Genomic DNA, 27,386 nt, shown 5'->3' with positions numbered 1-27,386 from the left:
TTTGCTTACTCATTTAAAGATTTCTGTATTCTGAAGACAAAATTTTTAAAAACCATTAAATCCAGTGGCAAAATAGCTATAGATACTTGTTTCTCTACAGTAAATATTTTAAAATCCTAAAAATGAAATAAGCTTTTCTAAAACATGATGAGAATATATGAATACTTTTTCTAAGTGTTAGATCAAAATCAAATTTTAACTCAAGTTAGCTTCTAAATTTGAAACATATATGTAGTCATAGGAGAAGAAGATGCTTAATCCCGTGTCTTCCTTTTGATTTTGTATTTAAGATGTATTAACAGGAGAAATATCAGTTTCTTCTGAATGTTAAATCCTTACTAATCCCTTTAGTCTAACATACTGGCCAATGATTGATGTTTTACTATAGATAATTTTGTATATATTACATTAGAATCACAATCAATGTGTTTCAATGATTTGTTTTATTACAACCATAGTTGTTAGTCGTACTTTATCTTTGTTGGAGGGTGGGGGAGCTACATACAAATGCATTACCAAAAACGTTGTCCAGAAATCTATCTCTTTATAAACCTATTGATTCCCTAATTTATTATCGAAGGTGCTTCTAAAATGATTTTGAGCATGCAAAGATCAGAAAATGGATCTTAAAAGTTTTTGCATTTCTTATAATGCCTAATATTCTTGTGAGTAGATGACAAATATTTAATATCTTTGCATTGGTAACTATTGCTACGTTTTATATAAAAAGCAAATTTTTCTGTACCATATTGATCCATATGAGATTATTTTATTCAATCAGTTATTCCAGAAACCTACAGTGTCTCTATATCAAGTTCACTTTTTAAAGTACAAAGTTGTGGCTAAATTTATTATCATATCTCTGGTGATGTTTTGTTTCTATTATTTCCTAGACAGTTTTGTGCAAATTACTAACAAATCATAATTATTTCCCAGTTCTATAAAATATCTGGTACAATTGTGTGATGATTAATACTGAGTGTCAACTTGATTAGATTGAAGGATACAAAGTATTGATCCTGGGTGTGTCTGTGAGGGTGTTGCCAAAAGAGATTAACATTTGAGTCAGTGGGCTGGGAAAGATAGACCCACCCTCAATCTGGGTGGACACAATCTAATCGGCTGTCAGTGCAGCTAGAATATAAGCAGGCAGAAAAAAAGTGAAAAGAGAGACTGGCCTAGCCTCCCAGCCTACATCTTTCTCCCATGCTGGATGCTTCCTGCCCTCAAACATCAGACTCCGAGTTCTTCAGTTTGGGATTCAGACTGGCTCTCCTTGCTCCTCAGCCACCTTGTGATTGTGTAAGTTAATACTTAATAAACTCCCATATATATATATAATATTGTATATAATTATATACATAATTATATATAAATTATATATAATATATATTTTAAAAAATTTATTTTGTTTTTAGTTAACAAAATTGCATATATTTATTGTATAAAACATGTCTTGAAATATGAATACATTGTGAAATGACTAAGTTGAGCTTAAAATATGCATTATCTCAAATACACATCATTTATTTGCGTAAGGAGAGCACTTAAAATCCCCCCTCTTAGCAACTTTCAAAAATTGCAATGCATTATTATAATCTATAGTCCCATGTTATACAATAAATCTCTTGAACTTTTTTCTCCTATGTAATTAAAATTTTATATCCTTTCACCAGCTGAGTTTAGTGTTCAACAAAGTTTTAATAAGTAATAAAATAAATACTCTAAATGGTTTGCATTTATGAAATAAAACTAATACCATGATTTATTTATGCTTTCCCTACCTTAAGTTTGATTATATTGCTTACATTTTATTGAAATATATGCTTATTTTGAGATATTTTATCTCAAGAATACTGTCATCCTTCAGGCTGACAGAAGAGTCATCTGAATGGCATGTTGTTCTTTAAAATAGTGCTTAATTGTGGGCTGGGCGCGGTGGCTCACGCTTGTAATCCCAGCACTTTGGGAGGCCGAGGCGGGCGGATCACGAGGTCAAGAGATCGAGACCACGGTGAAACCCCGTCTCTACTAAAAACACAAAAAATTAGCCGGGCGTGGTGGCGGGCGCCTGTAGTCCCAGCTACTCGGAGAGGCTGAGGCAGGAGAATGGCGTGAACCTGGGAGGCGGAGCTTGCAGTGAGCCGAGATTGCGCCACTGCACTCCAGCCTGGGTGACAGAGCGAGACTCTGACTCAAAAAAAAAAAAAACCAAAAAAAAAAAAAAAAAAAAAAATAGTGCTTAATTAAATGCATATACTAAACAGGACACAGTTTTTCAAACAACTGAAAATACCCTAGAAACTGGTAATGTCTAATCTACAAAGTTTAAGTTGAATTTACTTCCATTTCCTCTCCGTTATTATTTAATGTTAGAGTAGGCGATCAATGCAAACGTGATAGTAAAAATGCTGGTGCAATATCTTTCAGAACTATTTTTATTTCCATCTATAGACTTTTTAGACTGCTAATTATGAGTTATAGTGAATAATATTAGGATTAATTATGTGATATATTTAGCAACAGAATTAATAAAATTGAATGATGTAATTGATTTGAATAGCTAATTATGCCCTAATCTTAGTAATTCTGAATCTAGGTTACCAAGATTTAAATACAGAGCTAATATTTTATAAGATAGGTGTGGCTAATTAAAATGGAAAGCTAAACTAATTCCTTCATATTTTATATGATCCTTTACCATTTTTACTGATGATGTAATGATTAGAAATGTGAATCAGGTACATTTTAATATATCCAGTGTTCAAATGATAAAATGCACTTACAAAAATTCATATGAAATTTTTAATATTTGTGTTGGAGGTATCAAGTATTTATAAAATCATTAAAAGGAACTTTTCTGTGTGTCTCACATTTTTGTTAATACATAAAGAATATTGCACAAATAGATGAAAAATTAAAACACACTTAGAATATAAAAGGTTAGAGTGAAATAAATACATTAGGCGTTCCCATTTAAAAGGAAGCATAGAAACAACTGCAATATGTGCAAATATCTTATAAAATTATTGTATGCTTTTATATGTAAAAACGTTGACTGTTTCAGAATAATAAACTTTCTTTTTTGAGACAGAGTCTTGCTCTGTTACATGGGCTGGACTGCGGTTGTGCGGTCTCGGCTCAGTGCAACCTCCACCTCCTGGGTTTAAGCCATTCTCCTGTCTAGGCACGCACCACCACACCCGGCTAATTTTTGTATTTTTAGTAGAGACGGGGTTTCGCCATATTGGCTGGGCTGGTCTCGAACTCCTGATCTCAGATGATTCGCCCACCACAGCCTCCCAAAGTGTTGGGATTACAGGCGTGAGCCTGTAATAATAATAAAAATAGAAGCCTCAGAATAATAAACTTTTAACATTCCAATTATGCATGCTATGCATTTTTGTAAAATATTGTCTCTGCTAACTTATGTATTTACTCCTTTAATGTAAGGAAATTTTTAAAAACTATAAATATGTTATCTATATACTCGAGTGATTTTATTTTATGCTCTATGGCCTCTTGAAATATTATTAAACAGAGTCTACAGATTTTTTTCTGATAGTAGAACTTGAGTAATTGATAGTTTCATTTACCTGCATTTAATACATTTAACTAAATGAGTAATTGTTGTGAGAAATGGTAGCCTGACAGAACAAGTGTGATTATCTTGACATCTCAGCATTATGTTTTTTCTTATGTATTCCTAACTTGTTATTAAGCAATAATTATTTAAACAGCTATTCAAAATACAAACAAAATAAGACATAATCCTTTTCATATCATAGATATTCAATTTACTATCAAATTTATATCAAATATAGAGGAGTTTAAAAAGTGGGTATTTCCTATTAAACCAAATCTCACAGCGTTTTCATAGAATTCTAGGATTTTATCTAGTCAATTGTATTTGGATATAAAAGACACGTGGAATTCGTTTGTAAAATGGATTTTCTAATAATGCAATCATGTTCACATGATTTTCTTTATGAGCATATACTAATGCCATCAATTCACTATTGTATGTCACTGTTTATGTGTACTAGATTTCATGGAAGAAGATTCTTATGCTTGTATTTTTGATCAGAGCATTTCTTGCATGATATTGAAAACGAAGACCCAAACAAATAAAAATTCAGGGAACAAAAAGGAAAACAAAATAAAATCACACAAAAATCAAAATAAATATAACTTCTCATAAGTCCAGATTGACTTCATCTGCATTTCTATTTAAAAGGTGCTTCATTTGCTGCTTCATTTTCTTCAGAGTTCTTGATCTGTAGAAAAATGTACATATAGGAGTTAATAAAAAGCACATATTAATTTTGTATCATTCTCTCAAACATTTGATTGCTTTGCCTAATCCCCAAATAACTCCTATTCCATCACCTTTATGACACAGTTAAATACAATTAGTACACAAGAAGTTGAATTCAATCTCATTATAAGCACCGTAGTGAGCAAAAACAAATCCATTCTGTAAGGATCTGTTTATTTTACAACTAGAAGCAAAATCTCTATGGCCTCTCTGCAGCACTACTTCTTCTTGTAGTTTGGAAAGTCACTTCCCCAAAGAAGCATTTTTACTAGCTAGGGAATTTTTTTAATTACTTGCTAAAATTAAATGCTTTTGTTGGCATGGATTTGATTTACCATTTTTTTGTACCGTGAGATAAAAATAAAAGGGACAAAAATGATTGTAGTTTAACAAACTCATCACATATGTGAATTTCTGTTGTTTCTATCATTTTATCACTAATTTCATTTCCTTAAAGCAGTGAATCCTTATTTTGAAGTGTTTTCCAGTTTCTAATGTGACTCTAATAGTACAGAATAACAAGAGCCATAAGTACAAATATAGGATACAGAAATATGGGTTTTATGTCAATGAGCCAATATTATCAAGGGCTTAAATGTTTAACATGATTTGCAAATATTATCTTATATTACCTGAGATAATAGAAGGAATTCTTCTTTTTTTTATAATTTGTTTATATAAAAATAAACTTTAAAACTAAAAGTTAACCACTAGGAAAAATAAAAGTAAAACCATAGAGTAATTGTTTTTTGTTTTAGATATTTTTCACCCACAAAACTCAGTTTCTGCACTGACCTGCTTATCTCCTATTTTCCATTACTTTCTTTTGATGCTGCAAATTGATGATGAGGTTATTTGTGCTTTTGTCTTTAAAATTTATAAACTTTTCTCCAGATTTTGTTCAAATTTTTCATCTTCCATGAAGAATTTGTATTCCATGAAAACTTACCTTATTCTACTGCCTATAATATTTATTTTCATGTTTCTTCCCTCAAATTGCACATAGTCTTCTCCCAGTGGTATTTACCTGCTGTCTAATTATTTTATGTTCTTATTTTCTTCCTCAAATTAGTTTACAAGCCTTGGAAGAAAGCTGTGTCTCTTACAGACATTCTCACAGCTACTAACAAAATGATTTTAAAAGTAAAATTAATTGATTCATTTCTAATTAGCAAATATAAAATAATACCAATAATATTATTGATTTTCTTTGTAATATTCAAAGAAATTATTCAAAGTCTTTTGTAAAATTTAACTCAGTATTGTATCAAGAATAGGTCTCATTTTGCTCAAATACTAACAATACAGATATATGTTGAGAGATAAATCATTTAATTTCTAAACTTCTTTAATTAAATACACCTGTTGTAACTTTGCCAAAGACTGATAAGCAATCACCATATTTGAGCCTTCTGTCTCCAGTGACTGCATTGTAAATCCCAGCATCATATATTAATCCTGTCACATTAATAAGATGTGCTGGATGCACAAACAAAGTTAATGATTGTTATATTTGAACTACCCTAAAAAGAAAATTATGTTTGCCGTTGGAGCCTCTGAAAAAACCTATAGGACATGGTCATTGGACCTGATGTGCTTTATATTCCAACAACCGAATGAACTTAACCCTATAAACAATATTATGAGGACTATTCTAAAGCTATTTTTTTTTCCTGGAATATAAGGCTTAAGATACTTAGGTAGGTGTTTTCTGTACTTTTTAAAATCTCAAAATCTCACTATTGTGGGGTTTTGTTTGTTTGTTTTGTTTGTTTTTAAGAAAAACTTCATTGATAAAACCAGAAGACATACTCACTTCTGTGTATCTTGCTATTAGTAATATAAACCCACAATTTGGTTGGCATGATGCCAGGGCATAGCTAAACAGAGTCTAGCTCATTTCTCTGTTTCCAGCTTGCCTTCTTAAAAATATCTTTGTCTGTGCCTATTCCTTAATAGACTCCAGTTTTTAAATATTTAACAAATAGTGGTGCTACCTCTAAAATATGTTAATTTAAAACTGTCTCTTTTCTACCTCACGGTATACCAAATCATTCCCAATGGAACTTAAAGTTTGAGTATTTTTATCCATATGTGTTTCCCCAAATTTTAGACCCTTCACCATTTCACTGTCAATTGTCCCTTCTATTTACTTCTCTTTGTTTATGGATTATACTTCGTAAACTATTTCAATAATTTCTTATTTTCATAAGTCTTAAAGCAATAGACTCTCCTTCCACTGTGAACTCACCTGGACATTGTTCAATCCTCATTAAACCCACCTCTCCTCCCACTCAGTGGATTATCTGCATCAAAACTTAATCTTGCTGACTGAAACTTGGTGATTCTAAATTCGCGACCGGGTTCCAAGTGGCTGTTCAGTTTTATCTTCTCTTCTTCCACAGGTTCCCAACAAACTTCCAAGATTGCTATTTAATATTCTCTTCTGTCTTTTAAACCTTCAAATCTCTCTCATAGCCCTGTCACTCCCCATGGAAAACTATTCACTTTCAAAAGTGAATAGCCTTCTTCCAACCAAATCTACCAAACATGCTTATCCGTTTACCCATATTTCTGCCTTTCTTCCTGTTACAGTGAAGAAACTGCTCCTGTTTTAAAGATCATAGCAATTACTTTGCCTTGAATCCCATTTTTATTTTCTGCTTAAGGCTTTTTCTTATGTAATGACTCATTCCTACCTCATCATTCTGTTCTTTCTGCACTGGAGCATCATTGCCATCAGCATAAAAACAGGTTGCATATTTTACATCTTAAAAATAACAAAACACTCTTTGCCCTCATGTCGCCCTCTGAAGTAGTGTACAGCAATACTTCTTGTTGGAATTATCTATCCTCACTGACTCCTACTACCTCACCTGCTGTTCTCTTATAGATCTGCAAGAATGAGGATAGGTTTCTACACTACAACCTCTTTCAAAATTTCTCTTTTTGAAAAGTTAATGCAGTTTAAAAAGTAAATTTAATTTTTATTTATTTTGTAGAAATAGGGTCTCACTCTGTCATCCAGGTTGTAGTACAGTGGCGTAATCATATCTCACTGTAACCTTGAATTCATGGGCTAAAGCAATCCTCCCACCTCAGCCTCCTGAGTAGCTAAGACTATAGGCATGCACCACCATGCCCAGCTAATTTTTAAATTTTAAATTTTTGTAGAGACAGGGTTTTACTATGTTTCTGAGGCTGGTTTCAAACTCCTGGTAATGAGCCATGAAGACTGTGGCTGGGCAAGTAGTCTGGGTGTTTTTCAGTGGCTCTCAAATGTGTAAGAGGAGCCCAAATCTTTGAAGTGCCAGCAAGCTCCCAAAATTTCTTCATTACACCTATCATTACCTACAAGTGTAGTAGTATGTGAATGTGTATTACTTATTTCCCCTACTAAAATACAAATTTCATATTGGCAGACAATTTTGTCTTATATATATATATATATATATATATATATGGCTCATTTCTTATTAAAATTAATTTTTACTTGAATGACTGTCTGAATGTAATATTGTACTACCCTAAATCACATTGGAATTATCAGTTCTTTAAAGGTTGTTTGCTTTGAAAACAATTGGGCCTGATAAGATAATTTTCTATAATTTAAAAAAATCATTGTGTTTAAACTGGTATCTCTTGGGGTCGAACTTAGGAAAGTATTATCTTCTTAGAAAATTGTCCAGTCCTCCTAATTTTAAAATCCATTTGTACAGAGTGGTAGAAAATATAGTCAGAATCATAGTAATGATGTGATTTGCCATCCAGAAACTTCTTCAGGAGTGAGGCAATCATTTTGTCAGATGTCAGGAATATGGGTTAAATGGGACACAGCTGAATCCCTCTCCAGTATTTTCTCTCCGTAGAAGAAAGATTCAAATCCAAGTTTACCCCTCCTTGGCAGCAGCCTGCATATGAATGACTAGTTGACAGGGATGTACAAAAGTCTTACCCCCTTTTCTGAAGTGGAAAAACTCTGAAAGGCCACCAAGGCTCAGCGCTTACAAATGGATTGGCTGACGCCTCTGCTGCAACATCAGTGCAGCTCAGCTTCTATGTTTAGTCCTGCTTCCTGTATTTCTCTCAGTCGTTCTTAAAATTAGTCACAGATATATAACCTGTGCTGAAATCTAAAATACAATAGGTTATTTCCTAGTCAAACCAAACTATAACAATTCATACTATAGGTTGCTTTAGGAAGCAGACTCTAAAGTGGGATTTTGAGTTGGATCATTCACCAGCCAGCTGGCAGGGAAAACCTCACCATGGCTACAAATACAACATTGATAGCTCCTGACATAAGATTGCAAAACAATATATACATATTTCATGGGTGGTAAAGCGGGAAGGGAATCACAGTAAAGAGGAATGTGCTGGCCATTGAAAGATATTAGGCCTTTAAGTAAGTACAGTCATTATAAAGGTCACGGTATCAGATATCTCTTTCCGGATTCTCCATGCACCGGCAACAGACAATGAAAGGCTCAGCATTATTTCTCACAAATGTAAGGTGAAGTGTGATAGCCAGAGAGCCTCCTTGGCAATATATAAGTAACAGAAATTTCCTGCATCCAGAGGATCAGGCCCAGGACTTAATTATAAGAGTAATAAGTCTCCAGAACAAGTTGAATTCTCAATGTTGACAGGTCTTCTACGGCAAAACTAAGCCTTAATTGAAAAGATGCAGGGCTCTAAAACTTAAGATAAGAAAATAAGGGTAGATGTTCTTGAAAACTGTGAATTTTTAGGTTTCTCTGGAGCCTCTGGGCTGAGAGAAGTAGCTCAAAACAGAATAGTAAAAGATAGTACTTCCTCTTTGCTCAATGATGGTTCAAAACATCTGTACTGCAGGAAAAGTCTGCGACCTTCTCAAGATCTATTCCCACCTGCCCTCCTGGCCACCAGATCAGTAACTGGGTAAAGTCACAAAATAATGCAGCTGGGAAGTGTTAGTCTTTGTAAAGAAAGATCATAACTATACACTCAAAGAGATGTAGTCATAAGAAACATGTAGTAGCAGAAGCTTTGACACAGAGGTAGCCAGTTCAAATGAAATGGAATAGAACGTTGTTGATTAGAAAACATGTTGCTGAGTTAAAGAACTTAACTCTCGGGGAGGAAACCCTAACATACTGCTAGGTTGACTCTTGGCAAAAGTGATTGGCATTTTAAATGCGTTAGAAATGCCTTCTCTTGTATGAAAAATGATAGAGAAAAGAATAAAAATGGTAAGAGATCTACTAACATGGGTCTCCTATAAAGTCACATTCTAACAAGGGGCTCACTTTATGGCACAGGAAGTATTGCAATGGGGATAAGTTATGGAATCCATGGATCTCATCATCTAATTCATTATTCAGAAGCTGATGGTCAGGTAGAGAAATGGAACCATCTTTTGAAGATACAGCTCTGCCACCTCTTTAATAATGATACTCTGCATCCACTTAAAGCTAGTAGTAAAGAAATTTATTTGGTCTTTGTTTAATTATATTATAAAATATTTGCATGTACATTACATGCACACACACACACACGTATATGTGTGTGTATATATACCTCCATGTGGATTGTCTTCTTTGTATTACGTTGTCTTGCATTACTTAAGACAGATTTTTTGCATGGTCAACCCTTCCAATAAATAATATTTTTAGATGTCCTAGGATATATAAATAATAATTCATTTGTATTTTCTTCTCCATGCTTCTTCTCCCTCTCTAACCTCTACTTTTACCTAATATAAATATTTATACTAATATTTAACTTTAACCACTAAATTTTGTTCATATAGATTTTAAGGAATAATACTTTGACGTAGTAACCATTTAACCTGAAGTTACAGCAAGCTTATCTTTTTTTCACCTTTTCTTCATCTCACTCTTCATATTTATTAAGTGCATTATGGTATCCAGTTACCATTAACAAGTTTAACAAGCCCTGCCCTAAGCAATTCAGAGAACTTCTTCAGCATTTAGTGGGTTGTACCTACACTTTCTCCAACAAGATTGAGTAGTAGCTTGGAGGGGAGGCCTCCTTCCTTGGGAAGTCTTCCTCAGCCCTGAGATATTTTTTAGAGCTGTATTTCTACCTTTAAAGTTACACCTCTGATACAGCTCATACATTTTTATATGAAACTTTCTGTGTTCAAATTACTGTCTCCTGAATGAATATTGATTGATATGGATGTATCAGATATTGTTTTCTCCTATGCATCCTTAGATAAACTTTATACTGAATGTCTTTCCTCTCATTCTAGGGAGAAGTGCTTGATTCAAACTTTTGACTACTTCTAGCTCCTGCATATTTATTTTCTCCCCATTTTAACCAGCTTCATCTTTTTTTTTAAAAAAAAACAGATGTATGTAGAAGCACTTAAAGAAATATGGTGTTTTCAAATTTTGACTGTGTCCTCGTTTTGTTTCAAATGTGTTCATATAGTTGTTTTCTTTTCTTCTCCTTGTTGCTCTGTATGACCCAGAGAAAGGTAGATGCCGCCATGTGCCTACTGGAAGACCCACCCAGTAAAGTTCTTTATTTGATTGGAGACCTATTTTATATACTCTTATTTCTAAAATTGAACTAGTTGCATAAGAGTGCCCAAGGGGAAAGTGAGAAGTTAAGGTTTGTTGTTAGATTTTTTCTGAAATGCTAATAACCACAGAAGCAGAGTAAAAATGGCTATATCATTATACAAATTTGGTATAAACAATTTGATTCCAAAATAAGAACCATTTAGTTAAATATAAAATTCAAGCTGTCATTCCTGAAGAGCTTATCTTAGGGCAAAGCCTTGAAGCTCAGCCAGGCAATGATGGCAGTAGTGTTCATGTGGAGATGAATTCTCTGGAAACCTAAAGTGCAGAAGGTGAAAATAATTCATGAATATTTTAATAGGCATAAAAGCACTTATTTAGGGACTGTGCGAACTAAAAAGCTCCTGCTGAAGAGCAATTGTTTTCACTCTTTATAAACTTAGTCTATTGAATGGCTAGTTCTCTATCACAAACTAGTTCCTAATAAAGGAAACAAAAACACATAAATTGGTATGGAGCATTTAGGTTTACATTAACTACTACTACATAGATTTATTACTTTTTTTCCAACTGGCCTAAATCTTATATTCACTTATAAAGAATATGACTTTAAATTTAGTTTTCTGATCCTCTGGAAAAAGAGGATCTTTCCAATATATGTCTTAATTATAAATAATTTTGTTTCTTAGAGTAGATGTTTTGTGTCTAAAATTTCTCTTTATTTCCTTTTGGCCTTCTCTGCATGTATAAAATATATAGATAGTGATGTTACATAATATTTAAGCTCTACAAAGTTTAAGTTCCACAAAGGATATGGAACTATGCTTTGTCACTATAGCAATGAACATTTTATAAATTGGAAATATGAATGATAGAAAATATTATACTTGTAGTGGCAGATTTTAGCCTATCCAGAAAATTACTCTGTAACGATGACAAATCATGATTAGGGAATGCACCAACGTTCTGGTTTTAATAATAGATAACTAATAATTATAGAAAAATGAATCATGAAGGAAAACATGGAGACTACCAAGGGAATTATATCATTGATGAAAAATTGCAAATTTATACTCTCGTCAGAGGAAGACATTCAAAAGTTGGGAACAGGAAGGGTTGAGGTGAAAGACGAGTTCATTTTTGGATTTATTTAATTTTATTCACATGGTAACAGTCTCCTGTAGTCTATTAAGAGTTTGTAGTGAATAAAGATATCCCTTGCCAAAATAAAATTTGAGGCAGATTCCATTGCTGGAATAACCTGCTTAATATAAATCAGAGTCCAAGAATATAATACAGACCAGGTCAGGTGTTGCAATTGAGAAGTAGGGAAATTAAAAATAAATAAAAGAACTAAGCTAGAAAGATAAAAACCAGTTTAGTAGAAAGAAAATGTGATAGCAACTTCTTCCCAGCTAAAAATAAGTACTAAGTACCCAACATTGTAAAACAAAGATGTTTTCATTTTTTTATAGTACCATTATATCCATAGGATGACAATCACAGTGAATGTTGGTAGCGCTAGATAGTATATAGTAACAGGATTGGTAAGGCATAAAATAACAGATAGAATGCAATAAAATTAGCAGAACATCATGAATGAGACTGAAACACGAAAGAAAAAAATACCTATTTGAGGGAGTTTCAGGATATCAGCCCAATATAGCTGAAAAGCATTCAAAGTATTTGTCTCTATTTGCTCAACTGGAAGATGATGGGGTTAAGCTAGATATCTCACAAACACTCCAGCTTTAATGTTGTTTGATTCTATCTCAAAAATTAGTAATTTGCTTCATAAGATTTCATATTCAAAGACAGATATCATAAAATACCATCAGAAAAGTGACTATGTAAGAATATAGAGAATCTTTCTTCAGTCTACTTGCTTAAATATATCCCTAAATTTCACTTTTAAAAAGTCGTTGTTCAGGCCCAAGCATGATGGGTCGCACCTGTAATCTCAGCAGTTTGGGAGGCTGAGGAAGGAGGATCTCTTCAGCCTAGGAGTTCGAGACTAGCCTCAGCAACATAATGATAGCCATCTCTTACAAAAATAAAAAGTCATTGTCCAGAGGGCAATCATGAGACATTCATTGCTTTGTTTTGATTGTAAAGAATGAAGCCTGGGGGAAAACAATTAAATACTGTCATAAATTTAATTTAGTTCAACAAACATTTAAGATATTGTACTAATCCCCCAAGCTACAAATATGAACATTATGTAATTTGGTACCTAAAGTGATTTATAATCTGCTAGCACTATAAAGAAAATTATATTGGTTTAAAAATCTGCTGTAATATAATATATTAGGTCCACATTAAACTAGATTTATATAAAATCTGTTTATACTTTAAAACATTTGTGTGACATCAAGAACATTCAAGATGAAATGGGTTAAAACTAAAAGGCCAGAGATATAAAGTAAATAGTAAAATACAAATTAACTGCAGAAAATAATAACATGTGGACAAGGCACTAAGAGAAATTCCTTTTGAAGGAGCACATTTAAAATGCAATATAAAATAATAAAGACATTTTAAATGCATGGATGTTAGGATACGAAATTAAGGGGATGTCCCAAATCCTGCAACTTTTAAGAAAAATGAAAATCTAAAAGAATTTGAATACAGTAAAACTTGACTACATTTTGAGACTGCCTGTCACTCCCTGGTGGTTTAGAATCTGAACTTCAATGTACAAAGCAGAGGCGACAACAGACGGGTTTTGTTAAAATCAGAGTCTCCAGATTTAAGTTCAGATCCATGAAGGGGATCTGAAAAAGGCGCTCTAATTGCTTGAACTAAAATAAATCTTGTTCCATAGAGACAGTCATGCTTTAGCTCTTGTTGATCCTCTCCTGGTTCTAAATAAACCACACACTTATGTAGGTGAATTGAATCTATAAATATAGTCCAAAACCCCAACTCTATAATTTGGTTAAAAGAGGACCCAGGTTGAAGTGCACCTAAGGATCAGGCAAAGGCAAATAAAAAGATTCTGGAATAATTCATCTTAAAGTTAGGTTGAAAAGAACCCCCATAGAAAATATTTCAGAAATACACTATTCCAGAATAACAAAACACAAGAAAAAAATCTATTGCAGACTGATAGCTCTCTAAAATATATGGATATAGAAAATTCTAAAATAAAATTATTTTAAATGTTACACTAAGCAAATCAAAATCTGAAGTGGTGTAATAGGCCAAAGTGTGTTCCCACCTTCCACCTGCAAATTTGTAGGTGGAAGCTCTAAGCCTCCATATGACTATATTACAGCTATGGTTCTTAAGAAGGTGATTAAGGTTAAATGAGGTCACAAAGTGTGGATCCCTTTTAAGAAGAGGAAGAGTAACTAAGGCTATCTATCCACCATGTGAGGACCCAGAGAGAAGGCAGCCAACTACAAGCCAGCAATTCAGCTCTGACTAAAAAACCCAGCCATGCTAGCCAACTGACCCCAGACTTCACATCTAGACTTAGCTCAGACTGATTCAAAAACTGATCTTCCAGTCTCTAGAACTGTAAGAAAATTCATCTCTCTTAGTCTATAGGTGTTTTGTTATGGCATTGCAAGCTGATTAATACAGATGGCATATCAGTTTAGGTCCAATCATGAGAAAAATCTACATAGTAATTTGAAAACGAGAAGCTTAGTATCAAAATTATTAAGTATAATGGACACTGGGTTAATGAGTGATTAGAACATAAGAAGAACGCTAAAGAATATAGAATCAAAGATAAATGGAACAGCCACTACCAGTAGGATTGAGATAAAACATTCATGGAAGAGTCTCTGTAACCCAGGGCTGAGGTTCAGATACTGCTGAAGAAGGCATGGCCATAGCTGACTGGATGGTAGAGGAGTAAATCACTGTGTTGCTGCACTATGAAATGTGCTGAAAATCCACTCTCTAGGGTACCAGGGAAGGACGAGGGGGACTCTGCTACAGAAGATAATAAGATAGATGTTGGAGGAAGACATGGGCTACTCAGTACTGTTGACCACTGTGAAGGATGAAGGGACTAGAGAGGCCGTGTGCATTACATGAGCCAGGGTTGGGAAGAAATCAACACATTCTGTGGAAGCCTGCCAAGTGAGTAAACCCTTTATTCCTACAATGTCTCGTTAGGATACTCCACCCACCAAGATTAACATAGTGCCAACAGAAAAGGAAAAAATAGTTGAGGGCCATATATTTTCACAAAGCAGCAATACAGATATATTTGAAGCAGAGAGGCAAGGCATCCATGACTAAAATTCATGGTATAATAGCTATATTGATGTATGAAATCTTAAAAAATAAAATTTTAGCAGAGGTAAACAGTAATGCATAGGAATAGAAATTCCAACTCACTTGAACAGTGTTCACAATTCCAAGTAAATTAACTTTCAATGTACCAAATAAATTAACTTGAAAATATTTGAGGAAAAAGTTAATATAACTCCAAAGAGAAATTAATAGCTCCATAATTGTTGTGGAATAGCTCCATGATTGTGGAATATTTTGACATATTTCTCTTTTTAGTAAAAAGTGAAGAGATGTAATAGTAGTTTGACTTTTAAAAATGACATTAAAGAATACTGAGACATACAGAGAACATTGTATTCCATGCTTGTAGAATATATTTTTATTATTCACAAGGAGTACATGTACAAAATAATTGACTACATACAAGCTAATAGCACAAGTTACAAACTTAAAAATATTGGAGGTTACAGAACTTATCCAACCAAAAGAAAGTCATTTAGAAAGCAGAAATAAATCCATAACAACAAAGAGAAATTCCATCTATTTGAAAAATAGAATATGTTAGCCTCAAGAACATATGGGTCAAAGAAGAAATGGTAATCAAAATTAAAATATGCTCAGAATTGAATAATTAAAACAGTAAATATCAAATTATGCATAACACCATTAAAGCAGTACTTTAGAGGGAAAATACCAGGTATCCAAGTTCCAAGGTTCCTTGAAATCAAAAAACAAAAGGCAGGTGAACTATTTTCTCTGCCAATTGTATACAGAGAATATTAACAGAAAATGTTAGAAAACATGTAGGATCATTCCAAATATTGATGACAACATCTGCAGCATGATATGCAATTCTCATGCATGCCAGATTAGTTGGTGCTGTGTCCATGTGGGGTCCAATATCACTGCTGAGTCTACAGCAGCTGGTACACAAGGTGACCAAGAAGTCTTCTTCTCTGAAACACTTGTACAACCTCATATGGGCCTTGATCTGACTCGGATCTTTAAAGCCAGTTCTCTAGTCTTGCAAAAGGATTCTGTAAGCACAAAGATTTCCTTTCCATAATGTTCACTTCTGTTCTAATCATCCAGAGTCAGCTTCTGTTGCCTGAAACTTTTAATCCTGACTGGTATCCTTTAGTTCTTAAATTAGGTTAAATTCTTTAGTTCTTAAATTAGGTTTTCTACTAACCTTCATATGCACCAAATCTTCTTCTAGTCTTATTTTCCTTTGGAACAATTATTAGAGTTGTTATGTACTAGTAATTATAAGCCTATTTCTTTAAAATGTGTCTCCCTGTGAAGTAAACTAAGTAATGTCCTTTTTTTCTCATCACAGTATACCCATTGACTGTTATTTGTTTAGTTAACTATTTACTTAGTTAAGGAATCCATTATGTGCTGAATGGTCTGCCAAGTTGATGATTCTATAACTTCATATTTATTGAGATCCAATTTACTGAAATTATTGTTTCTTGAAAGGAATATAGGAGCTGAACTCAGTTATAGGCTTGAATTTAAACTCTACCACTAAATAAATGACTGATATTCAGAAATTTATTTATCAAATTTTTAAACCTGTTTCCTTACTTAGAAAATGAATATAATTGCCTCTCAGATATTTTTCTTGGGAATATACTCTGCCCAGTATATAATTACTCATCAACAGCTTATTTTTCCTTCATAACATCCTTTTTGATGTTCATTGATCATTCAGCAAACTTCAGTAGATTAATGTGTGAGTCCAACTCTGTATTTCTTGCTAATGTATTTTTATGTGCTTTAACTCTATAGATTTTATTGATCATGTAACTCTTAAGTAAAGATCAAAGGTCTCTTCCTGAGTCAACTAAATAGTCTTGTGAGAGATGGGACCTATATTTATAACCTGACATGCACTAGCAAAGCAACTGTTCTTAATGTTACCTTAATCAGAAATTCGACTGTTTTTCTTTTAATTTATTCAAATAACTAATTTTATTTGGTATGCTTTATTGATCTGATCCAAAATATTTTGCCTGTTAACATAAAAACTATATGTTATTTTTTAACTATGAAGTCTTCCTTAAAAAATTTTAATGATTTGTTGCTTATAAATAATTAAAACATTAATTGTTATATGAATTTTAATTATTTCTATTAGTTTTCAAGACCTGGAAACAAAAAGAATAACACTAAACGTAGAAAACATGTATTCTAGGACTTTTCTCTCTTTGTATAAGTTAGGAGCTCAGAGTCCCTGGCTCAAATATCTTCTTTGAGACACCCAAGTGGATAAAAATCACACATCCTCTTATATCTTTTTAATATCTATAATTCTTTCATTGATATTCCCTGCCAAGGAAACACTGGGCACACTATGTCATGATTGTATTGCTTCTGGTGCTAAAGTGAGCTCTATCAGCATCCTCCAAACAGCCCACATTATCTGAAGTAATGTAGTAAATGCCTTCCTATACTAGTTTTACTCCTTATTTGCCTTTTCAAATTTGTCCCCAAATTAATTATTGTCACAAATAAAATTAGTAAAACCACAACGTTCACAATATCAACTAAATAATAGAATACTTAGAATAAAATCAAAAGAAGTTCAATTTTAAAATGGGCAAAATATTTGCATAGACATTCTATGCAAATCATAAAGTTCATACATGAATAGGAAATAGACACATGAAATGAGGTGTCACTGTAGAAAAGGGGCTCCAAACCTCAATCAGCTATCACTGTACACCCACTGGACTGGCTATTAAAAAGGACAGACACTACAAAATATTGGAAAGGATGGAGGGAAACTGAACCAATTATTCATTGCTGGTAAAAATGTAATATATTAATTTTACCTTGGAAAATAGTTTGGCAGTTTCTTATGTTGGTAAATATAAACTTGCTCTATGACCCAGCAATTCCTGTCCTAGGAATTTAAGAAAAACATAAACATACACCCCCACAAAGACATATGCACAGATTTTTACAGCAGCATTCTTTATAATTTTAAAATTGAAAATAACTGATAGGTCAGTTAATTGATGGTTGAATTTAAAAACATTATATCCATACAATGGAATATTATTGAGCAATAACAGAAAATAAACTTCTGATACATGCAGTAACATGGATGGATGTAAAAAATTATGCTGAGCGAAAGAATCCTAATGCAAAAGATTACATATTATATCATTCCATTTTTATGAAATGTCCAGAAAAGGCAAATCTATACAGACAAGTAGAGTAGTGGTTTTCTGGGTTGTGGGTGCAAGCGAGATTAACTGCAAAAGGTCACAAGATAATATTTAGTGTGATGGAAATATGATAAAATTAGATTGTATTGGTGGTTGTACAACTCTATAAATTTACTTAAAATTTACTCGTTAAATTTTACACTTACAAGGGATGAATTTTATTTATGAAGAAATACCTCAATAAGATACAAATATGCACAGTATCATGGTATTTATACTTCTATATATTAGAGCAACTCATATAAATATTCCTTTTGTTTATAGTCCCTGGCTCCATAAAAATTCAGACACCAATTTTGAGATTGGGAGGTAAGATATGGACAGGTATATTTGGGCAAAATAGTAAACCAATACCAAATCTTACCTTTCTGTACTCTCCCTTTCCCCCGAGAATTGTGAGCAAACACTTCGATGAAAATCGACATAATATCTATGGGAGAACACTAAATAGATGGAGGCCTAGTTGAAACAATATTGACCATGAGTTGATAATTGTTGAAGCTGGGGAAATTTTATGGTGATTCATCATACTATTGCCTTTACTTTTGTATGTTTTTGAAATTTCTCATACATTGTGTTTAAATATATAATAAAATAAAATGATAAAAGATTATTTATTATACATGCGCAAACCTGATTGATTTTACACTTTAGGTTCAAGTTAGGCCCCCTACTATATACTTGTACTGATTCAATGTCTCAAAATAACATTATTTTACAAGGCAGTAAGACAATTATCACAAGAGTTATCCATTTTATTTATTAACCATTCTATCATTCTATGTCAAATATGACAAAATACTCTTTACTAACATTTAAGATAAAAATGGAAGTACAGCAGAAACTTCCCTTTATTGACTTCTGAAAGTAATGCTGCCAAGATTCAAATAATTAAAAACACATTCCCTCTTTAGCTTCATAAAGACTTTCAAGGTATTTGTGTTTTTATGGTTAAATATGATATGTTAGACTATGTTGGACTGTCAATGCTCAGGAACATACCAGAGAACTGTTTGCTTTGCTGTTACTGCTTACCCTGTTCTATCACACATTCTCCTTTTTATTCCATAACATCACAGCATGACTGCAAAAAAAGAATCACATAGTGATTTCTGAAGATTTCTTCCCTAAATGCTATAGGGTAGGTCAAAAGACATCCTTGAGAACTGTATTTCCTTTCCTGGATGAAAGAAGTAGTAGAAAAGAAACAAATCCCTATTTGGGGAAGAGGAACAATGCTTTTGGGTACAAAAGTGATTGATGATTCCTCAACAACCCTGAGAGGCTGTTGTATGTTTGAGCTCAATAAGATCTGACAGGAATTGATGCTTCTCACTCAAGCCTAGCTATCAGAACCAACTGATGCTGAGGGATTTGCTTTTTGCCATGATAGTTCTGCTTCAGCATTCACAGATCCACCAGAGCTGCAGGCAAATGTTTTTCTCTATCTCCAGGGATAGCCTAATAGTTTACAGGAAACTTATCTTCCATTAGCCAAATATTCTATTGCTATAAACCTAGTCTCTGACTTTCCTGAGGATCATGTGTCGTGCAAATGTTGTCAGAGTGTAAAGAGTCACAGGTTTGCCAGATCTCAAATGTATACCATGTTATGTCTTTGAGGTGACAGAAAACGGGAAGAGTATTAAATTTAAGGGCCTGGAAGTTTTTCCACCAAGTGTAACCGTGGATAGTCAGATCACTTTAGCTATTTCATTCACATGACACATTAAGAGCAACTCTTCCCATTTGCCAGCAACTGCCTTGCACAGATGTGTTAACATAGCTTGAAGCTAGATGTTATCTCCTCTTCACTCCGGGACACAGCAAAAATGTCTTAGAATGTTAGGATTCCCATAATGGGGTGGGATTAAAAGCTTTGGATGAGAAGTAAGCTAGACTTCTATATATTCTTTACAGCAGTTTTAAGGCTAGAGCATTTCAGCTCCTGGGATGAACTAGAAAATATTAACTATGCCCTAAATATTGTTGACATACTCTAGTTACTAGAAAATTCTGCTGTATTAAAAAAAAGTTAGGCAAAATTGCTCAATATTTTCAAGACATCATTTAAAAAACTAAGTGAAAATCATTATGAATATCCGATTTATAGTGTATAGTGGCCTAATTATTAAAAAAATAAAAATATGTATACAATGAATAAATTGACTTGAGTTTGATTTCTGTATTCTTCATTATGAAGTCTGCAGCTCAGAACAATGTGCTCTCAGTTACTTGACAATTTCTTCCTCTGTGTGTATCAGTGCAACAGCTCATCCCTTACTCTGCTAAGGTTTTCATAAGGATCTCATCTTTTTTTCTCTAACCCTATAAATAATTTTTGCTTAGTTTGTAATATTTATAGCATCACACTAAAATAAACTGATTATATTTCAATTTATTCTACAAGATGGTATGTTTCAGTCATAGTAGTTAATAATTACTTGCAGAAATGGCTTTTATGTCCACTGGAATAATCATAGAGAATTTGGCATTGCCTGAATTCTATCTATGGCCCAAAACTGGACTTGGAGCAATATTTTCTTTTCACTGACCTGTATAAAATAATTCATGTTTTCTAAATTCTAAAATATTTTTGGTCTTCTTTAAATGTTTCATTTTTTTTTTTCCTTTACTATTGGGAAACATATTTTAATGTACTCACCATGGGTCTCTGGGGTTCAAATTGCTTTTGCATCTTCTAAGATCCTGGGCAAAAGCAAATTTCAAGCTTCTTTTGTTCATAGAATTTTTTGATCATTTGGATGTTTTATCTTTTGGGTCTTTGGAAGTCCCTGTATTCTTTACCTATTGGATTTTTCCTATCATGAAAAATCTCTTATTCTTATCATTTTCCAAAAATTACAGTAAATATATTATGTTCATATAATGATTTATACTGCAGAATCAATTTATTAAATATTGACTTATTTAAACATCTCTGAAATACTATAATGAGGACACAGAAGTATATAAATGACCTGCTTGATGTCATATAATAAGTAATAGATTCTGGATTCAAGCCTTTGCCCTTTGTTCCTAAACCATTTTTACTCCAAGAATAAATCTTTGTCCCTTGATCCACAGTTACTTCAAGAAATAAATCTTTGTATGCTTTTGGCATCAGGGTTTTAATGGCCTCATAAAATGAGCCAGCAACTGCTTCCTCCTCTCATTTCTGAGAGAATTGGGTAAGATCGCACTTATCTTTTTATTGAATGTCTGTTACAACATGCCTTAAAACTCTCTAAGCTCAGTGTTTCTTTGAGGACAGACTTTCAATGAAGACCATTTATTTAATGATATGGGTTCATTTAGTTTTTCTCTTCTTTTTGAGTCAGTTGTGCCAATGTATATATACTTTAACACGATTATCCTTTACGCTTATTTTCTAAATGTATCAGGCATAATTTTTTCATAATATTTTTAAATTTTCTAATATTTGTTGAAACTTTTATGTCTCCCTCCTTTTATCATAGTGTTCCAGCTCCAGAGCTGGCTTATCTCTCTACTTTCTAATTATCTCTGATTACCCAAAATCAGTATTTACTTTTCAGAAATACTAACAATTAATTTAAAACCAAATGTTTGGTGATTTTTAATATGCATTTTAGCCATAATGTTACATATACTAGGAAGACATTTAAACACCTGCTCCACAATTATACTATAAAGAAACTTATACTATTTCCTTTGGAATATGATGTGCTTCAGGGCGTTTCTGAGTTCATAACTTGTTGTATTGGCTACATTAAATTTCTGATGGTCAGCTGTTTACCTGATACTCTATTATTGTGCTTTACATATCATTTAAGTGCCAAATTGCTTTTCTCTAGCGGAAAATCATAATTTGTAGATGTTATAACTTTATTTAAAAGTTCAAAATTATTGGGATTTTTTCTTAGAAATTTGCCACAGAAGAAATAGAGCTGCAACATGAAATACAGAATCTTTGAAATCATTTACACATATTGTTCCATAAAGCCAAGTGGAAAACTAAGCTGACTGCAGCCTGAATGAGCTGAATAAACTACTTTTACTACTTGTCATCTTCAAACTTGGTAACCTTTTGTGTAAACTGGTTCACAACATATAAATGTGGCATATGCGCATTCCAGATTAAAAAAAAATTAACAAATCTCAAGAGTAGCAACTTGTCCTTCAATTTGAGGATGATATTTTACCATAAACAGAAATTTAAATGTGGTGGCTCTAGTTTATGCATTGGTTTCTTATCACATTGGTTGGAAGGGGTGTATCTCACCAGAACTACTTACTTTTTTGCACACACAGTTTTATGAACATTTTGCATCCATGAAGAGGAAGAGTGTGATGGTCTTTAGAGAGAGAAAAATCAGTTTCTGTGAAATAAGATTTGATAGTACAGGATAATCAATAGATATAATGGAAAAAGCATAATGTTGTCCTCACCATGTAAAAGTATTTTTTATATTATATCAACTTTAATCAAATTAAGAAAATATTATTTTGCCACTCCAATAGCTACATGATAGTTTCTATGTGTATTTTTTCTAGAAAAGAAATAAAAATTCTGAAAAGTAAGTAAGGAAGTTGCATCCAGTGAAGCAGAAAACAAACAAAAAGACTGTGATGTTCTGAAAGTTGATTGAAAGAAGAGTTACAAAGAGGATGGAAATATCAGTTTCAGTAATTGCTATGAATAGGTCAAGTAACGAAGGATTGACAATGGATTGTTAGGTTTAGAAATACTTAGATCCTTGGTAACTTTGATAAAAAACAAATAAACTGATCGGGGGGTATCTGAGTAGAGTAGGAAATACATTCTTTAAATACATTGAATACATTGGATATAATCATAGCAGACTAATATTTTAAAGAGTTTTGCTTAAAGAAAAAGAAAAAGTATGAAAAGGAGTGGGAAATGATAGAGGCAGTGGGGTGGAAAGATGTATTATTGTTAATGTGCATATTTACATGCTGATGGCAAAATCCAATGCAGGAGGAAATTTGATATTGGTGGACAGAATGAGATTTTTTGTAGTGAAGTTTTTTGCATAGGCAAGAGAAGAAGGGATTTAGTAATTAGAATAAAAATAGGAGTTAGATAAGAAAATCTATGGGATTCAATTTGATCTGTTCAACACTTGAATTTTTTCCTATTTCAATCTTTGTAGTTTGAGTGTTTCTAACTGGAATTCCACTAATTCCATAGGAATTTCTCTAACTAGAGGAGGTGTACAAATTCCTCTAATTTTAGAGTTATTTGTTGACTGGAATTACAATTAGTAAACTTCCTCCACATTTTCTGGTTTGTGTACATAGAATTGTTCTCAATAACTAAGGATGTTTTGTATTTCTGCAGGGTTAAATTTAATGTCAAATTCTGTCACTTCGATTATGCTTATTTGTATCTTCTCTCTTTTTTCTTTGTTGATCTAACTAGTAGTCTATTAATCTTGTTTATTTTTTCAAAAAAAAAAAAACAAATGCTGGTTTCATTAATCTTTGTATGGATTTTTGATTCTCACAAATTGCATCAGTCATAAAAAACTACCAACCTAAAATGCACTGGAGCAGATGGACTCAAAGCCAAACTCTGCCAGACATACAGAGAACAGTTAGCACCAATTCTGCTGACAGTATTCCAGAAATTTTTTGGAAACACTCCTCTTTAACTCACTCTGTGAAGCCAGCATCACTCTGATACCCAAACCAGGTAAAGACACAATTAAAAAAAAAAAAAAAAACATTATAGGCCAATAACCCTGAAACATAGATGCAAAAATCCTCAACAAAATACTAGCAAACCAAATGCAGCAGCACATCAAAATGTTAATTCATCATAATGAAGTCAGCTTTATTACTGGGATGCAAGGTTGGTTCAATATACACAAATAAACAAATGTGATTCACCACATAAAGAGAATGGAAAACAAAAACCAACTAAAGAGCTTTTGCACAGCAAAAGAAAATATCAACAGAGTAAGCAGACAACCCAGAGAAAGGGAGAAATATTTGCAAACTATGCATCTAACAAAGGTCTGATATCCAGCATCTAAAAAGAAACTGAATCAACACGCAAAAAAAAAAAAAAAAAAGAAAGAAAATAAGATAAAAAGTTAAAAAGTGGGCAAAGAAAATGAGCAGACACTTTCAAAATAATATATACAAGTGGCCAATAAACATATGAGAAAATACTCGTCATTAGAGAAATGCAAATCAAAACACAATGAGCTACCAACTCATGCCAGTCAGAATGGCTATTATTAAAAAGACAAAAAAAAAAAAAAAAAAAAAAAACAGATGCTGGCAAGGCTGTGGAGAACACTGTTAGTGAGAATATAAATTAGTTTAGTCACTCTGGAAAGCAGTTTGCAGATTTCTCAATGAACTTAAAACAGAACCATTCAACCCAGCAATCCCATTACTAGGTATGTATCCACAGGAAAATAAATTGTTCTGCAAAAAAGACACATGCACTCGTGCATTCATTGCAGCACTATTCGTGATAGTGAAGACAACATATCAACCTAGATGCCCATAAAGGGCAGATTGGATAAAGAAAATATAGCACATATACACCATGGAATACTACGTAGCTGTAACAAATGAAATTATGTCCTCTGCAGCAACAAGGATGCAGCTGGAGGCCATCATCCTAAGCAAATTACCAAAAGAACAGAAAACCAAATACTACATGTTCTTACTTATAAGTGGGAGCTAAACATTGGGTAGATTTGGATATGAAGATGGGAATAGTAGACACTGGGGACTACTAGAGGGGGAAAGGGCTGAAAAACTACCTACTGTGTACTATGCTCACTACCTGAGTGATGGGATTTTTCATGCCTCAAACATCAGCATCTTGCTGCATACCCATATAACAAACCTGCATATGTGTTCCCTGAAAGTGAAATAAAATTTGAAATTCTAGAAAAGAAAAACTATGGTATTATAGAGAGACCAAAATAAGTTTGGCAAATGTGTTTTTGTGAATTAGTGAAAGTTCTTACTGATTTATAATTTTTTTCGTAAAATTTAAGCATGAATATCAGCTAAAATGTGTATTTGTTATTGAAGGAGTTTGGATTCAAAGATTAGATAACCTTATTCATAATGGCTTTAACAAATGGTGGTTTATTCTTCTAGCATAAGGTGAAGTCTTGATGTTTTTTGTAGCCGGTATTGGGTTAACAGCTTGAGGATGTCAGAATCAGAATGTCTAGAGTTTTCTTGGGTTTTGCCTCATGGGGGTTTGACAGAATCCCAAGTTCCAGATGTTATGGCTACATTCACTCAATACAAAAAGAAGCAGGGGAGTTTCTCTATTTGAAGGCAAATGCTTTAAGAAACTTTATCAAAATTCTACGCATGTCCAATTGCACAGCACAGATTTTTATGGCTACTCCTATTTGGAAGGAATACCAGGAAAGAGAGTAATTGGTGAAACGAAGTTGATGTTTGGTGAGGTAGAAAAAAAATAGATATTAGATGAGACAGAAAAAATGAATATTTTCTAATCAGACATACAAATGTCAGGAATCTTTTCTAGTTTCAAATTTTCTTAATAATAAAGGTAGCTATGAGTCACAGGTAACTATGTGTCACAGGGAAAGCACATAGAAGTCTGAGACTCCTGATGCACGTTCATAGTTTCCTTTCCTTACATTAGCATGTGCCCTGGTTCAGATTTAACATGTGAGGTCACTAAGTAATACATGTCATACATCACTTACACAAAAAACCTAGTTTGCTTATAAAATATCTCCGTATTAAACTCTTATAAATACATAGCTGACACTAATATTTTCCATAGGCCATGTTCCATAAATTTATAAATTGTAAGTTTATTTTTATATATCCCATAAAAAAGTTTGATCAGAATGTTTACAAGGAGTTTTGATTATATCTTTTTTCTCTTTTTTGTCACACTTCACTGACATCACCAAGTTAGGAAGGATGGATTATATGCTGTCTGCTAACATCCTGCTAATAAAATCTGTCAAATATTGCTTTAAAATAGAAAAAATAATCCATTCCTCTGTCTTGTAAAATGCCTATTATTTTGTCATTTAGCAGTAAAAATGGAAGTGTCTCATTACAAATCAGTATTTGTTTATTAAAAACTGCTAGGGGATGATTTCGAATGGACTTCTCTATAAATATACGGAAAATAATAAATACTAGTCATTTTCTGTCAACTATATCTCATATTTTTTCTGTACATATTGTTATAAATATGGATGAATTATTTTTTAGATATTTGTCAAGAACAGTGAAGAGTCTGAGACTGCACCATTCTTACAAGCTGACAAGTTATCCTGCCTCAGTTACTTGAATGCTGCCAGACAACAAAGAGATGCTTGAGAGAGAAACAAAGGATAGCTTCATACTCACTGCAATAGCAGTGACCTGAGTCGGAAATCCCAGCTTTAAGAAAGCCAAGTATTTGTGTGGAAAGAAACATGTCTGCCCTTTATTTATAAAGGAAAAACTCTCATTTTCAAGAATATTTGCTCTACTAACATCCTTGTAAAGAGAGTTCACAACAAAGACTCTGTTCACAAGAGAAGCAGAACAGAGAGAGACCCATTGGTTAATTTTTCTCCCAAGAATATTATGATGTTCTTTGTTTTGTGTATGTTACCATCCTTAAAAGGACAATACTATCAACAAGTTTCAAAGAAATATATCTGCCTATGTGTCACAATAAAACAAATGATGTGGCTTCAATTCTAATGTCTGCTAGCGTGAATTTAAGTTATTTAATTATCTCATTATTGTATTTTTTTGCTTCAATACAAATTTGGCAGGATGCATTTTTCTTCAATTTGATACAACTCTTTGTTTTTGTTTCCCATCATCATCCTATGAAGAAATGTTTCCTGAAAGGTATAAAAATGACAGAGTTCTTTTAGTGTAACATCAAAATTGGCTTTGAAGACCCGTAGATTTTAACAAGAAAAGGTTTGTTTTGGACTAAGATCTTGTTTTATAAAAATATTTCAATATGGTCCTATCTGAGTAAGTCAACATAAGCAAGAAAACAATGTGCTTTACCAA

The 27,386-nt window shown here is 32.9% G+C and overlaps 1 protein-coding gene and 1 long non-coding RNA gene across 2 annotated transcripts in view; both read left to right on the top strand.

Moving 5' to 3' along the window:
- LOC134732578 (uncharacterized) overlaps nucleotides 1-27,386 on the top strand; it is a 208,096-nt gene that overhangs the window by 93,246 nt on the left and 87,464 nt on the right. The window lies entirely within an intron of this gene.
- On the top strand, nucleotides 930-27,000 carry LOC134732610 (uncharacterized). The gene is made up of 2 exons (XR_010115931.1): nucleotides 930-1,302; nucleotides 26,583-27,000. It is a non-coding gene; the product is annotated as an uncharacterized lncRNA (long non-coding RNA).

Source organism: Symphalangus syndactylus, chromosome 15, assembly GCF_028878055.3.
Source record: "Symphalangus syndactylus isolate Jambi chromosome 15, NHGRI_mSymSyn1-v2.1_pri, whole genome shotgun sequence".
Lineage (NCBI taxonomy): Eukaryota > Metazoa > Chordata > Mammalia > Primates > Hylobatidae > Symphalangus > Symphalangus syndactylus.
Note: the sequence above shows the minus strand (reverse complement) of the source record. Positions and strands in the feature narration are given on the sequence as shown.